Genomic DNA, 16155 nt, shown 5'->3' on the forward strand with positions numbered 1-16155 from the left:
TACATATTTTTTAAAATACATAATAAATTTAACACAGTGGTTCTAAGACTTCTCTTTGCCTGTGTCTTTCTGAATTGGTATTTACTGAATAGGAAGGGAATGGTCAGACAAGTAAATCAGGAAGATCACTTTGATAGCTGAGTGAATGAGGGACTGGAGTAGAGGAAGACTTTTTTTTTTAAGTAGAGGAATACTTGAGGTAGGGAGACCAATCAAAAGGTTATTGCAATTGTATAGATGTGAGGTGATGAGGGCCTGTACTAGAGCAATATCAGAAGAGATAAGGAGATGTATACAAGATATGTTGTGAAGGTAAGATCAACAAAGCTTAGCAATTAATTGGATAATGAAGAATTGTGCATGTCACCCAAATTGTTAGCCTAGGTGACTCGTAGGGTGATAGTTACTCTTGACAGTAATAAAGAAGCTAAGAAGAAGAGAAAGTTTTGGGGGAAAGATAATTAGCTCAGTTTTGGACATGTTGAGTTTAAGATGGCTATGGAACATCAAATTTGAGATGTCTAATAGACAATTGCAGGTGTGAGAATGAAGATCAGTAGACAAGATCAGGTCTTGATAAATAGATATGAGAATCATTTGCTTAAAGATGATGACTGAATTCTTGGGAGCTTGGTGATGAGATGACCAAGCAATAGTAAAGAGGAAGAGGAGGGCTCGTAAGGTACATCCAGGGTTAGCAGGCACAACCACGATGATGATCCAGAGAAGTGTTACAAAAGAGCAGTGTTACAAAAACCTAGAAGAATGATACTCTTATCACAGTATCAAAGAGTGTTACTGTCAGAGGCTGCAAAGGAGGATGAGGTTTGAGAGATAGAGTTGATAGCCTAGGATGAGGTATCACTTGGGGAAAAAATATGTCTCAGTGAAAACAAATAGAAGGAAAGAGTATGAAAGAAAGAGGCCCAGAATAAAGGGAAGTTCATGATGGAAAGGGAATTCCAGAGGGCAAAGTGTAAGGGGTAGGAGGATGGGAGTATCATATCGATGAAGTAGAGTTGAGCAGGAAGGGGTTGAGTGAATAGGATTTGAAGGTTAGGGATAATTTGATCCTATGTTGCTGATGATTAAGAAATAAAAGGGATAGGGAGATCAGTAGAAGTGATGGAAGTTTGTTAACCATAGGGGTAGTAGTGAGTGGTAGATAAACCTTACTTTTATTTAATAGGATCTCTGTTACTGTGTAAGTAGGACCTGGTTACTCCTCCCTGCTCCTCCGTTGTGGCTAGGTATATTCAGAGTTGGGCCATACTTTAGTTGGGTCTCCCAGATAGTTCCAGGTACTGAGCATTACCTGGGTCTATGGCTAAATTAGAAAGTAAATTTGCTGGTAGCCATGGCAGTTCCATTATTTCCTTTGAGAAGTCAGAATAAATCCTAGAAACTTCACCCAAAGCAAATACATTGTGCAGGTCTTAGTGCATGGTGTATGACATCTGATAGACTTCTGTTATTATTCTGGAGTGTCAACACTGGATCTGTTGGATGGTCTCCCACCTGTACTAGAACTGGTTGGAAAAAGGCCCGCAAATCATTCAACTAATCAAATTAGTTTAGAAATCTAGACATTCACCTGGATGTCTAGAGCAAGAAAAGTTGTTTAGAGAAGCTATTACGTAAATATTTTAGCAATAAAAATTTAAGTGCTTCTCTTGGGAAATGAAACTACCTTACTCCTGCATCTCATTGATCTCACAATTGCCAGAGCTTTTTTGTGGAAGGGTTAGTAGGGAAGGGAAGGGGCATATAATGCTTATTAACAAAAGCATTACTTTAATGAGAAGCAGAGTTGAACTCAAAGATTGCCAATAGTGAAATTTTTTTCTTAAATGTCATTGAAACTTCTTATGATATATTTGGGATCAGGATCAAGGAGGCCAAATATGGAGATGTCATTATACTTGCCAATGAAAATACTTAACTAAAAACAATGGCAGAACTGTGTCAAAGTATGTACTTGTGCTTTCACTTGCAAATGCTTTTAGCATGATCTGACTTAGCTGGATCTCACATTAAGCTCCCAATAAGTTTGCTTTCTCCCCCAATTGTTTTTTACTATTTTGTTAGGTAAAACTATTCTGTTTTCCATTGTTCTCCTAGGTAATGTCTTGCAAATAGTCTAGTATTCTCAACTGGAGCCGTTTTTGGTTACTGCGTCCCTCCTTTTGGCAAGTTTATTTGTTTATTGGCTGAAGCAATATCTAAGTTCCTTCTGCCTCCTTCTTGGCAAAAATTCTGAATAGATTAAACTTTCCCAAGAAATAAATGGTGATAGTGGCAATATCTTTACTTTTGTCCATTTCCCATTACTCACTCAGCAGGTTGTTTAAACAACTTAGACTTAACTGTGTAGAATCTTCCAATCTTTATGCTTATTTCTGTTAAATTTCTTGTGCTGATCAATGATTTAACTGTAAAAATAGCTGGTTTTAGATGACTTCTAAGTTTGCAACAAATCATGTATTGTCTGTTAGTATGAAGTCAATCTCATTTAAGAAAAAATGGTTGGTGCTGTGCCCAGGGCCTTCCAACTCTCTCCTTTATTTTCTATGAACAAATGTAAGACTTTCAAGTACTCTACAAGCCTTCAGTTTATTTCATTCCTGATCCCAAACCATCTGATCCCATATAATTTTGTTACATTGTCACATTGAAATCATTTAATGTCGAAGGACACAAATTTAGTTCACTGAATATTGCCAAGTTATTCATAAAATGTCTCTATTTCTTCATTCTCTGCAAAGGATGCTGGTGGATTAGTTGTAATTATCTGTTTTATTATACCAGTCATAAACACTGAAAGACACAGATGACCAAGTATTTCACAAAGTAATGTTTCTTGTTGGCTTTGGATGTGCAATGGAAACATGCCTGAAAAGTCTTTTCTTCATCTCTCAGAGGAAAACCTGTGAACCCACCTTCCATTTTCTACCTTTATCTAGTATCTTTATATCTTCTGGCTTCATTTGTAGCAAGAACATCAATTTTGATGTGGCTCACTTCCTTCCTAGGATCCCATATGTAGAGCTGAAAGGACCACAGAGGCCATAAAGCCCACCCAAAACAATACCACTGCTGAAGAAACTGAGTCAGAGGATGTTTGTGTTATTTGTCCATGGTTACTCAGCTAGTAAGTAAGTGTCTGAGGTCTGATTTGAACCCAGGTCCTCTTGATCCCAAGTCCAAGGGCCCAACCAGTACACCACAAAACACTTTTAATGCAATTTAAGCAAACCAGCATTAATGATTAGTATAGGTATACAGTCTAAAATCTGTGATTCCTGGGACCTATTACAATGTTCCCTTCTAGGTCATGGCATAAGGGTAAGAGGCTCACACAGAACCAAGGGACATCTTTCTTGTTATTCATTTCTTAGAACACGGTGGCCAAAAACTATCATCTTCCATTCCTTCTCAACTTAACTTATGAAGTTATTTTTTTTCTATTTTGAGCTTCAGATTCACTATAATCCTCATTGTTTTGAGACTGTAGTGATACTAACACTCTTAAGAACTATGTTGTTTTTATATAATGCCAAGAACCTACCCATTTTGGTTACATTTTTCTGCACAATTCATTTTAAAATTTTTAGTTGATTTATGAGGTCCTTATATAGCTACATAAGCACTTTTAGACTGTCTCTTTGTTCATCCTCATCAGATTTTCATGTTAAATTGCTGTTGTTTATTTTATTAACCAAATTATGTGAATTCATGAATAGAAATTTGAAACTATAAAGGTTATTAAAACTGTTACGTGAATTACTGGGCGGCACCCTGATAATATTCCTATATCATACCTGCTACTTCTGTGGTATATGGCTTGACAAATGTATATGGATAATAAATTTCTTCCTCTTTTCCTTCACTTCCACTTAAAACCATTGTGATTAGTTCCTCAAGTCTAAAGGGAAATACCTTCTTCTTGTCCATTGTTAGAGGTACTCTATTCCTGTCCACTACTTCTTGTCCTGGAGTCCTGATCCATGAATCCAAATACCTTTTTCCAAGTGTGTCCACCCAGCCTGCTGTTATTTCTCATATCTGTCTTCATTTTCTAAACTCCATACTATCACATGCTATTTTTTCAAAGTCTTACATTTGTTGCTAAGTTCTTTACACTCTTTCAAAATAGTTTGTTGGTTGAATCACCAAAACTAGGTATTCACTGTCAAATTTGTCAAACTTGGGGAAGATCTCCCTCAAATTTTATGTGGAAGCCTCAGTGAATTGGTTTACCATCCAACTGTTCATATCACACCAATATATGGCTGCCCTGATAGTCATCAGCACAAAATCACCAGTCAACATGACTAATCAATACTTTCTGTGATCAATATTAGATATTCCTTTTCAGGGAGACAACTGTAAAATCTAGCCATCATTTCATGGAAGAGAGAAATCTGCTCTCTGCTTGAAGGGTCCAGCTCTATCATCAACAGGAATAGTCTCATTCCCCATCCCAGCTCATATGGTTTAGTCTACCTTCTTTCCTTCTTTCTTTGCATTATGTTCTATTGTCTAAATACCTGACATAGCTTTGAATCCCCTTCTGCCTATTTCTCTTCTTTGTTTTCCTCTTGAAGAATGTTTTTTATTCTCTCAAAAAAAAAACCAGTTCATTTAATGGACCAGAGGATAGAAATATTCTTCAAATTTTTCTTTTAACAGAGCACAATCTATATTGTGTATACATGTAGTTCTTACTTGATCCTGGAAAAAACATTAACACAGAACTTTATGTCACTATAATGTCATTTTTACATTTCCTAAACATTGAAATGGAAATGCTTGGTTATTTATGTTTTTTAAAGGAAAGTGGCAAAGCAATGAGGGAATCTGGAATGCAAGGCTTTGTTTGTTTTTCTTTCTTTTTTTTTTTTTTGACAGTCAGGATTTTCCCTTCTTGTATTATCTGGCTTAGCTCCTCCACTACGATTGATCCAAAATTGGCAGATTCCTACCAGTACCCTAATGTGAACAAAAGTTGCCTGCAATATAAATCAATTGACACAAAAATTCAAAGCCTATTTTCATTATCACCACAAATTTTTACTAAGCATAGGGCAATATGCTACAGAAGCCGTTGTGTGGAAAATTTCTATATTGTCAAAGATAGTATGGAGATGGAACAAAAGTTTGTTGTGGCAAAGTACTCTCAAGCCAACGATTAACTATAACTTCTGCCACAATATTAGATACCATTCTATCAAGTAAGCTGAAAGTGAATACAAAATAGGCAACAAATAAAGTTTATTCTTCTTACACAACTTGCATTATTCATCTCACAGGGAAGGTGACTATGATGTTACCACAGGTACTCTCATTTAGTCTGTGTCAGTAAGTCAACAGAACCTCCTTCAAAGTTCAAGATTTGTGCCTCACTGGCAGAGAGGAATACCATATGACTGCCAATAAGATTAGAGTTTGAACTGATTTATACCCTGACAAGGGATGGACATGACCATACCATGTCATGTGAAAAAGTAATTATATCTTTGGTAACTGACTATGGAATATAACAATTTCTGGTGAATCAGAAACTTCCCAATCATTGATCGATCTGCATACTAGACTCAATTTGATTCCTGATATATTGGGGATTGATTGTAACTAGAAGGGACTCCCTTGGAACAAGTGTGTTAAAATGCTTAATTTAACCCTATTGTGTCACTTGAAAACTAGACAGCTAGGAAACAAGGTCCGTAAGAATACTGGACTTGGAGTAAGGAAGAACTGTGTTCACAATTCACTTCGAACATTTACTGACTATATAACCTTGGACAAGTCACTTAAAACTTTCTCTACCTTAGGTTCCTCATCTATAAAATAGTGATATTAATAGCCCTATTTTACAGTGTTATTATTAAGATTAAATAATATATACTTGAGTTAAAGGAGAGTACAGCCCAGCACAGGAGGTGTCTGGACAAAGCATCAGGAGGCTCTTAGCCACAGCACATATCTGCAACCAAGGTCCCTTGGTTCTGGCTAGCTGGCCAGTGGCACAGCGAATTTATTGTAAAGCCTTGAGTCCCAGCACAGCAGGCAAACTGCCAGTTGCAGAACCCAGGGCACAATGAGTGTGACTAGGCAGGGTCACCCTAGCACAGTGGGCAAGCCAACAGCCCTAGAGGCCGTGGTGCAAAAAGCCAGTGACCAGGCCCTGTGCCCCTAGCATAAGAAGCTTGGGACAGTGCCCCCTGTGCCGTAGGTCAACTTTAAAAAATGACCAAAAAAAAAAAAAGCCCTGATCATAGAAAGCTACTATGGCAACAGGGAAGATAAAAACACAAACTCAGAAGAGAACAACAATGTCAAAATGCCTACATGTGAAGCCTCAATGGGGAATATGAATTGGCCTCAAGCCCAAAAATTCCTCTTGGAAGAACTTAAAAAGTTTTTTTAAAAATCAAGAAAGGTAGAAGAACAATTGGGAAAAGAAATGAGAGTTGTGAAAGAGAATTATAAAAAAAAGAAAGAGTCAACAGCTTAGAAAAGAAAGCACAAATACTGACTAACGAAAACAACTCCTTAAAAATAGAATTGGCCTAGTGGAAAAAAAAAAAACCTTCCAAAGAAAATAACTCCTTTAAAAACAGAATTAGCCAAATGGAAAAGGAAGTACAAAAACTAACTGAAGAAAATAATTCCTTAAAAACTAGAATTGGGCAAGTGCAAGCTAATGACTCTATGAGACACTAAGAATCAGTCCAACAGAATCAAAAGAATGAAAAAATAGAAGAAAATGTAAACTAATTCATTGGAAAAACAACTGACCTGGAAAATATATTCAAGAGAGATAATTTAAGAAGTTTTGGACTACCTGAAAGCCACGATCAAAAAAAAAAAAAGCCTGGACAGCATTTTTCAAGAAATTATCAAGGAAAACTGCCCTGAAGTCCTAGAACTAGAGGGTAAAACAGTCATTGAAAGAATCCACTGATCACCTCCTGAAAGAAATCAAATGAAAACTCCAAGGAATATTGTAGTCTAATTCCAGAACTATCAGGTCAAGGAGAAAATACTTATAATAACCATAACTGTGAATGTGAATGGGATGAATTTTCCCATAAAATGAAAGTGAATAGCGGGTAGATTAAAAAACAGAATCCTATAGTATGTTTACAAGAAACACATTTGAAGCAGAGAGATACACCCAGAGTAATGTTAAAAGGCTGGAGCAGAATATCTTATGCTTCTGCTGAAGGGAAAAAAAAAAGCAGGGCTAGCAATCCTGGGCTCAGACAAAGCAGAAGTAAAAATAGATCTAATTAAAATAGACAAGGAAGGAAATTGCATCTTGCAAAAAGGTACCATAGACGATGAAATGATATTAATACTAAATATATATGCACTAAGTTGTATAGCATCCAAATTCTTAGAGGAAAAGTTAAGTGAGTTACAGGAAGAAATAGACAGCAAAACTATACTAGTGGGGAACCTCAACCTCTCCCTCTCAGAACTAGATAAAGCTAATCACAAAATAAACAAGAAAGAAGTTAAGGAGGTGAACAGAATTTTAGAAAAGTTAGATATGTTAGACCTCTGGAGAAAATTGAATGGGAGTAGAAAGGAATATACTTTTTTTCTCAGCAGTACATAGCTCCTATGTAAAAATTGACCATGTATTAGGGCATAAAAACCCCACAATCAAATGCAGAAAGGCCTTTTCAGATGATGATGCAATAAAAATTACATATAACAAAGGTCTATGAGAAGATAGACTAAAAATTAATTGGAAACTAACTAATATAATCCTAAAGAATGAGTGGATCATGGCAATAATGAGACAACATGCCATATGGGATGCAAACAAGGCAGTACTTAAGGGAAAATTTATATCTCTAAATGCTTTCCAGAATAAAATAGAAAAAGAGCCTATCAATGATTTGGGCATGCAACTAACAAAGCTAGAAAAAGAACAAATTAAAAGTCTCCAATTAAATACCAAACTAGAAATTCTGAAAATCAAAGGAGAGATTAAAATTAATAAAGTAAGAAACTATTGAACTAATAAATAAAACTAAAAGCTAGTTTTATGAAAAAAACAGTAAAATAGATAAATATTTGGTTAATTTGATGAAAAAAGAAAGAAAACCAAATTGCCAGTATCAAAAATGAAAAGGGTGAATTCACCACCAATGAAGAAGAAATTAAAGCATGAATTAGTAGCTATTTTGTGCAACTGTATGTCAATATATCTGGCAATCTAAGTGAAATAGGTGAATATTTATAAAAAGACAAACTGCCCAGATTAGCAGAAGAAAAAGTAAAATATTTAAATAACTGTATTTTAGGGAAAAAATAAATTGAATAAGCCATCAATGAACTCCCTAAGGAAAAAAAAATCTCTAGGGCCAGATGAATTTACAAGTGAATTTTGCCAAACATTTAAAGAACAATTAATACCAATACTGTATAAACTATTTGGAAAAATAGATGGAGTTCTACCAAATTCCTTTAATGGCACAAATATAGTACTCATACCTAAACCAGGAGGAGTCAAAACAGAGAAAGAAAATTACAGAACAATTTCCCTAATGAATATTGATGAAAGCATTTTAAGTTAAATATTAGCAAAGAGATTACAGCAATTTATCACCAGGATAATACACTATCATCAAGTGGGATTTATACCAGGAATGCAGGGCCAGTTCAATATTAGGAAAACTATTAGCATAATTGACCATATCAATAACAAAGCCAACATAAATCACATGATTGTCTTCATAGATGCAGAAAAAGCTTTTGACAAAATGCAGCACTGATTTTTATCAAAAATACTAGAGAGTAAAGGAATAAATTGGAGCTTTCCTTAAAATGATAAGTAGTATCAATCTAAAACCATCAGCAAGCATAATCCATAATGAGGATAAGCTAGAGGCCTTCCCAATAAGATCAGGGATGGAGAAAAGGATGCCTATCATCACCACCATTAGTCAGTGTTGTACTAGAAATGTTAACTTTGGCAGTAAGAGAAGAAAAATAAGTTTAAGGAATTAGAACAGGCAATGAGGAAACAAAACTATCACTCTTTGCAGATGATATGATGGTATACTTTGAGAATCTTAAAGGATCAACTAAAAAAGTACTTGAAATAATTAACAATTTTAGCAAAGTTGCATGATATAAATCCACACAAATCATCAGCATTTCTATATATTACCAACAAAGCCCAGCAGCAAGAAATAGAAAGAGAAATTCCACTTAAAATAACTGTAGACAATATAAAATATTTGAGAGTTTACTTGCCAAGACAAACCCAGGAACTACATGAGCACTATTACAAAACACCACACAAATAAATTCATATCTGAACAATTGGAAAAATATCAATTGCTCATGGGGAGGCCAAGCTAATATATTAAAAATTGACAATTCTACCTAAATTAATTTACTTAGTCTGTGCTATACCATTCAAACTACCAAAAATTGTTTTTTAGAGCTAGAAAAAACAATAATCAAATTCACCTGGAAGAACAAAAGCTCTAGAATATCAAGGGAATTAAGGAAAAAGTTCAAAGGGAGGTGGTCTAGGAATACCAGATCTAAAACTATATTATAAAGCAGTAATCATCAAAACTATTTGTTGCTGCTTAAGAAATACAGTGGTGGGTCAGTGAAATAGACACAGTAGTAAATGATTGTAGTAATTAACTGTTTGATAAACCCAAAGACTCCAGCTTCTGGGATAAGGACTCACTATTTGACAAGTACTGCTGGGAAAAATGGAAAATAGTATGGCAGAAAGTAGACATCGACAACATTTCACACTGTACATGGAGATAAGATCAAAATGGTTACATGATTTAGACATAAAGGGTGATACCATAAGCAAATTAGGAGAGCAAGGAGTAGTTTACTTGTCAGATCTATGGAGAAGGCAAGACTTTATGACCAAACAAGAGATGGAGAACATTATAAAATGAAAAACGGATAATTTTGATCACATTAAATTAAAAAGTTTTTGCACAAATAAAATCAATGCAACCAAGATTAGAAGGAAAACAGAAAGATAGGAAACAATTTTTACAGCTAGTGTCTTTGATAAAGGCCTCATTTTTCAAATATATGAAGAACTCAGTCAAATTTATAAGAATACAAGTCACTTCTCAATTGATAAATGGCCAAAGGATGTGAACTGGCAGTTTTCAGGCAAAGACATTAAAGCTATCTATAGTCATATGGGAAAAAAATACTGTAAGTCACTGTTGATTAGAGAAAAGCAAATTAAAACAAATCTGAGGTACCACCGCACAGCTATCATATTGGCAAATATAACAAAACAGGAAAATGATAAATGTTGCAGAAGACATGGGAAAAATTGTAATACAAATGCATTGTTGCTGAAATTCTGAACTGATCCAACCATTCTGGAGAGTAATTTGGAACTATGCCAAAAGGGAAATCAAACTGTGCATACCGTTTAAACCAGCAATACCACTTCTAGGTATGTATCCCAAGAAGATCACAAAAAAGGGAAATGGACCTACATGTATAAAAAATATTTATAGCAGCTCTGTTTGTGGTGGCAAATAAATGGAAATTGAGGCAATGCCCACCAATTGGAGAATGGCTGAACAAATTGTGGCATATGAAAATAATACAGTACTATTGTGCTATGAGAAATGACAAGCAGGTAGAATTCATAAAGACCGGGAAAGACTTACATGAACTGATGCTGAGTGAAGTGAGCAGAACCAGGACAACATTGTACACAGCAACAGCAACACTGATTGATCAACTATGATTGACTTAGCTCTTCTCAGCAATATAATTATCCAAGACAATTCCCAAAGATTTGTAATAGAAAATTTGATCCACATCCAGAGAAAGAACTATGGAGTTTGAATGCAGATTGAAGTATACTATTTTCACTTTTGTTGTTGTTGTTGTTTTTTTTTTTGGTGTGTTTTTTCCTTTTTGTTCTATATCTTCTTTCACACCATGAATAATGTGGAGATATGTTTACATGATTGTACACGTGTAATCTGTATCAGATTGCCTTGCCATCTTGGGGAAGGAGTATGGGAGGGAGGGAGAAAAAACTTGAAAATAATAATCTTATAAAAATGAACAGTGAAAACTATCTTTATTTGTAATTTGAAAAAATAGGATACTATTTACCAAAAAAAAATATAGCAGGCTCCCAAATTCTTCATAACCCTCAGTCAGTTGTATAACTGTAAAATAGGTTTTTCTGTATAATCTCATCTGTAAAAGTTTATTTTTTCTCTTCTCATGCTTTCAATGAGAATAAAATGAGAAGGCCCCTTAAAAAGATTAAATTAGGTAACTAACATATTTACAAAAGTAGAAACTGTAAAGTGCTATATAAATACTAATGGTTATTATTTATTTACAGGGCAGTCAAAATGGGTTACAAAATTTCAAATGATAGAAATTAATTGCCAATGAGATTCTCCTAGAACAACATGTCTAGATATGCCTTTCCAGAAAAAAGTCTAACAACCTGGTGTTGTCTATGATGCTAAAGAAAATCCTAATGCATTTGTTTATTTCATTGAATAAAATGTTGGAGTGGCGGGGGGGGGGGGGGGGAGGTTGGTTTATTTCATTACCTATACTATTTTTCTACTGGCAAAGGAAATTACTATGTTGCCAAATGCCTTGCAAAGGAAGATCGGGTCTTTAAGTAGGAGAAGGATGGGGAAACCAGGCAAAGGGAACTTAGCAAAAATAAACATACTTAGAATTTATATAACATGTTTTGCTAAGCACCTTCAGTTGAAAAGTTGAACAGTTAAGTGACAAATGTAAGATTGATAGATGTCAAGCCAAAATTCTCAGGATGTTTTATGTCCTAAAAAAAAAGTCAGGTTACTCGTCAGTTCCAAGTCTGTTTCCCAAGTATGGGGAAGTAGAGAAATTTACATCCAAGTTTATCAGTATTATTTGGTGTAAATTTCAAAAAAAGAGGAATTATTTATTCCAAGGGTTGGCAAATTAAGGCCCTAGCCCTCCTTCTGCTACTATAAGGAAAAGATGTTTTTTATATATTTAAATAAAATTTTACTGTATTTTTAAATGTATTTAAAAATTTTCAATTTACAGGTCATACAGAAACAGGCAGTGGGCCTGGACCTCACAGGCCATATAAGAACAGGCAGTAGGCCTAGATTTGGCCCTCAGCAACAGCTGGCAAACCCCTCATCTATTTAAATTCAAAAATATTGGTGGTAAGCAATTATATTTTAAAACATTTAAAATTATATTTTAAAACATTTAAAACATTAATTTATCAACTAGCAGAAAGGAATAAAAGAGATTGGTGTTACTGCCTTTGACTAATTGAGTTGCTGGTGAATTGAGTAGCAGTGAGTCAGTCAGCAAATAACCTTTTACTAAGCTCCTCCTATGTGCCACGTGCTATGCTTAGTGTTGGAGATACATATAAAGAAAGGTAAGAAGACCATCCTTACCCTAAATGAACTCACAATCTAATGGGAGAGATAATAAATAAACAACTATGTAAACAACTATATTTAGGATAAATTAGGATTAACCAATAGTCATCTCTCTATTTTTTTTCTGCTAAAGGAGACAGCATAGGATCCAACTCACAGATTCCCAGCCTCTGTTTTATGCTTTGTGCAAACCAGCTTGGGGACACATAGCTCAGCAATTTTATTACTGTTTCCAGATTCAAACCCAATCACCAAGCTTCTAATAATCTTTATTTATGAAACATTCTAGAATTATAAAATGATTCTAAAAGCCAAAGAAATGTAAAATACACTTTTGCCTTTTTGTTGTTGGAGTTTTTTTGGTTGGATTCAAGGCCTTTATAGAACAGATGTAAGATTCCCTGTCAGAAGTATCTATGCTTCCTAAGCCTATAATAAAAACACAGTGTTCTCCTTAATCACTCAAGGTCATCAACCCTCATGACTGCTTTGGATAGTCCACTTGGCATCTTTTCACTCAGAGCCATGTCCCTGACCCTTTGTCTACTCAATAATTTCCTTTCCACTAATGGCAAGATGCCTGGCCCTCTGCCCTTACTCACACCATTCAGTGAATTAGTCCTCTTGTCTGAAACACTTGGTATCCTCATTAGGTCAATCCCCCTGACCTTTCTCATTCCCTGACCAATGCCTTCTATATAAGTTTCACCTTCACAGTATATAAAGCAAAGCCTTCATCTAAAACACTCACAATAACATAAAAACCCAAATAATGTTAAAACAGAGAGAAAGCCAGAGCCAGAGCCAGAGACAGTGAAACAGATTGTAGCATTGTGGCTTTAGTCACAAAGTTTCTGAAGCCCATGAAATAAAATAACAGGAAAGAAAGAGGAAGGCTAGTGACAAATTAACTCCTTTTATCCTCTTGAGGAACACTACTATATATTATAATCACTGACCCCCTAAGCAATAATCTCCCATTAGCATCACAGAATGGAAGAGGCCTTAGAGATTATCTGGTCTAACCCTCTCAGAAGTGGGAACTGAGGCCTAGCAAGATGAAAGGACTTGTTCAAGATCATACTGGTAAGAAGTGGCAGAGCTAGGATTCAAATCTATGTCCTAGGACTTAAAAATTCAATCTTTCCTCTATAACATGTTGTTTCCAACCTTCCACATGATCCTGTTTCCAAAGGTGCTGCCCTAACGTAACTGGAAAAAAGGGAAGAATGGCTTAGTTCAATTCCATTGACCTTTTGACTACTATTTGTTGTTCAGTCACTTTTCAGTCATGATCAGCTCTTAATGGCTCCATTTGGGGTTTTCTTGGCAGAGGTACTAGAGTTTTTGCCATTTCCCTCTCCAGCTCATTTTGTAGAGGAGGAAACTGAGGCAAACAAGGTTAAGTGACTTGCCCAGGGTCACACAGCTAGTAAGTGTCCAAGGCCAGATTTGAACTCAGGAAGATGAGTCTTCCTAACTCCAGGCCCAGAACTCTATCAACTATGCCAACTAGCTGTACTTTGACCACTAGGCTTTACTCTAATTGGTAGGTACAAACACTTTAACCAAAGGATCTTCCTGCTTAATAGACCCAGACTCACTAAAGAGGAACCATCTAGTATAACAGCAACAGCAACAATAACAATAACATTTATATAGAGCTTACTATATGCCAGGCACTGCGCTAAGTGCTTTACAATTATTATCTCATCAGATTCTCACAACCACTCATAGAAGGTAGGTGCTATTATTATCCTCAATTTTATAGTTGAAGAAACTGAAGCAGACAGAGGTTAAGTGAGTTGCCCAGGTCACAGTGATAGTAATTGTCTGAGTCCAGATTTGTACTCAGGTCTTCCTGTATCCAGGCTCAGCAATTTATTCACTGAGCCACTCACATAGCCCTAGGTACAACTCCAAGTCTTAACAACATACTTTAAAAACATACCTGAAAAGTGGTCACCCAGGTTTGTCTGAAGTCTTTCAATAATGAAGAACCCATTGTGTTCTGGTGTATTTTCAATGATGTTTGCAACTGTAATGCTAAACTTTTTGCAGATATGACACTAAATTCCATGGGCTGTGAAAAGAACACAGGAATATTCCCTCACATGACAGGTGGACCCCTTTTGTTCAATGTATGAGAGGTCATAGATGAGCAGGCATGGATAGATTTCTTTCTGCATCCTTGGAGGTAGTTTCCTACATGAATGTTATTCTGGATCCACTAGAGCAGCCTGAAGAAGTGCACAGGGAATAAAGAGAAAGATTCTTTTCATAAGCTTTTAGAAATTCTTAGAGGAACCCATCTGACTTATTCAATCATTTAAATTTTCCATGAGAGTTTATTGGTCAATGGATAAAGCTACTCAACTCATGGCCTTAGAATGTCCCCCCAACACTGTTGTCTTATTTGGAATAGGCACCAAAAATATACTCTATTAATATCATTTTGAGTTTCTGATGAAAACTGGATAAAAAAAGCTGACTTATTTAGAAAGATAATTATAAAGCTATATAACACTAATCACTGAAGGTGAATATTTAGTTGTGTGTATGGAAACCTTAGCAGGCTTTTTACTCTGTAATTCAGTGACCTATTACTCAAAAGTTTTCAGAAATAATATTCACATGAGAAACTTATTTATTCTCGTTAAGTGATACTTCCTCAACAAGTAACAACTACAGAAAGGTCTGTTTCCCTGGAAAATAAAGGGTTTTCTATAGAGATTGAGTGGAAAGTTGGAATGGCTTTCTTTGTAGTCAATAATCAACCACCAAGTTTTTGATAATCACTTACTATATTCCAGGCACCAACCAGCCCTTTCAGGTTGACAGAATTTTCCCAGTCAAGTGTTATGTATGTATCAGGTTGTTACTTATGACTATTGAATAAGTGATGATTTCCAATGTGTTTTCAGAAATGTCACAATTGTAATGTGTATGTATACATATATATATACATGCACACACTATATATATATATATAATCTATGTCTACACACACACATATATATCTACATACATACATACACACATATATGTAAAACAAGGATCACCATGTCAACCTACTTTCCTACTGGCTTTATGTTTCTAAAGGGTCTTATTGGAAAGTATAATAGTCACATAATCACTGATCCATCATTTCCCCGATATGTCTGTAATATATGAACCTTACTCACATAATCTTATTTTCTTCTTCTAACGTTACTGTATAGCCTTCTGATAAGTACACTTTTTAAGTAGACAATGGTAGTGTAGAGGATACAGAGCTGACCTTGAAGCCCCAAAGACCTGGGTTCAAGTCCTGCTTCTGAAACATACTTGTGGTGTGACCTTAGACAACCCACTTAACTTCTAAGCATTCTAGGTAAATCTGGAAGACTATAATTTGAAGAAATGGTGTGGACTGGCATCAGAAGAGGGAGTTTTCCCATCTAGGAATACCCTATGCCAATAAAAATCACAGTCTATTCTCTATCCTACTTCCCTAATAAGTATGTCAAAAGAAAAACTTATCAAGAAAATAGATTTTTGCTAGCTATTTTAATAACTATTTTTGCTTATATTCTTCATAAAAGAGTATGTGCACATTCATACATGAATCATGTAAATTATAAATACACATTACATAAATGTTATGAATATTATACTTACAAATATATATATATATTATAAATGTATTGAGAAGCAACTTTCT

At 35.2% G+C, this 16155-nt stretch overlaps 1 protein-coding gene across 3 annotated transcripts in view; it reads right to left on the reverse strand.

Moving 5' to 3' along the window:
- Nucleotides 1–16155, reverse strand: part of PDGFD (platelet derived growth factor D) — a 324207-nt gene that overhangs the window by 291839 nt on the left and 16213 nt on the right. The gene's annotated exons all lie outside the window — the stretch shown is intronic.

The sequence above is a fragment of the Vombatus ursinus genome, unplaced genomic scaffold (assembly GCF_900497805.2).
Source record: "Vombatus ursinus unplaced genomic scaffold, bare-nosed wombat genome assembly UNPS02007612.1, whole genome shotgun sequence".
Taxonomy (NCBI): Eukaryota; Metazoa; Chordata; class Mammalia; order Diprotodontia; family Vombatidae; genus Vombatus; species Vombatus ursinus.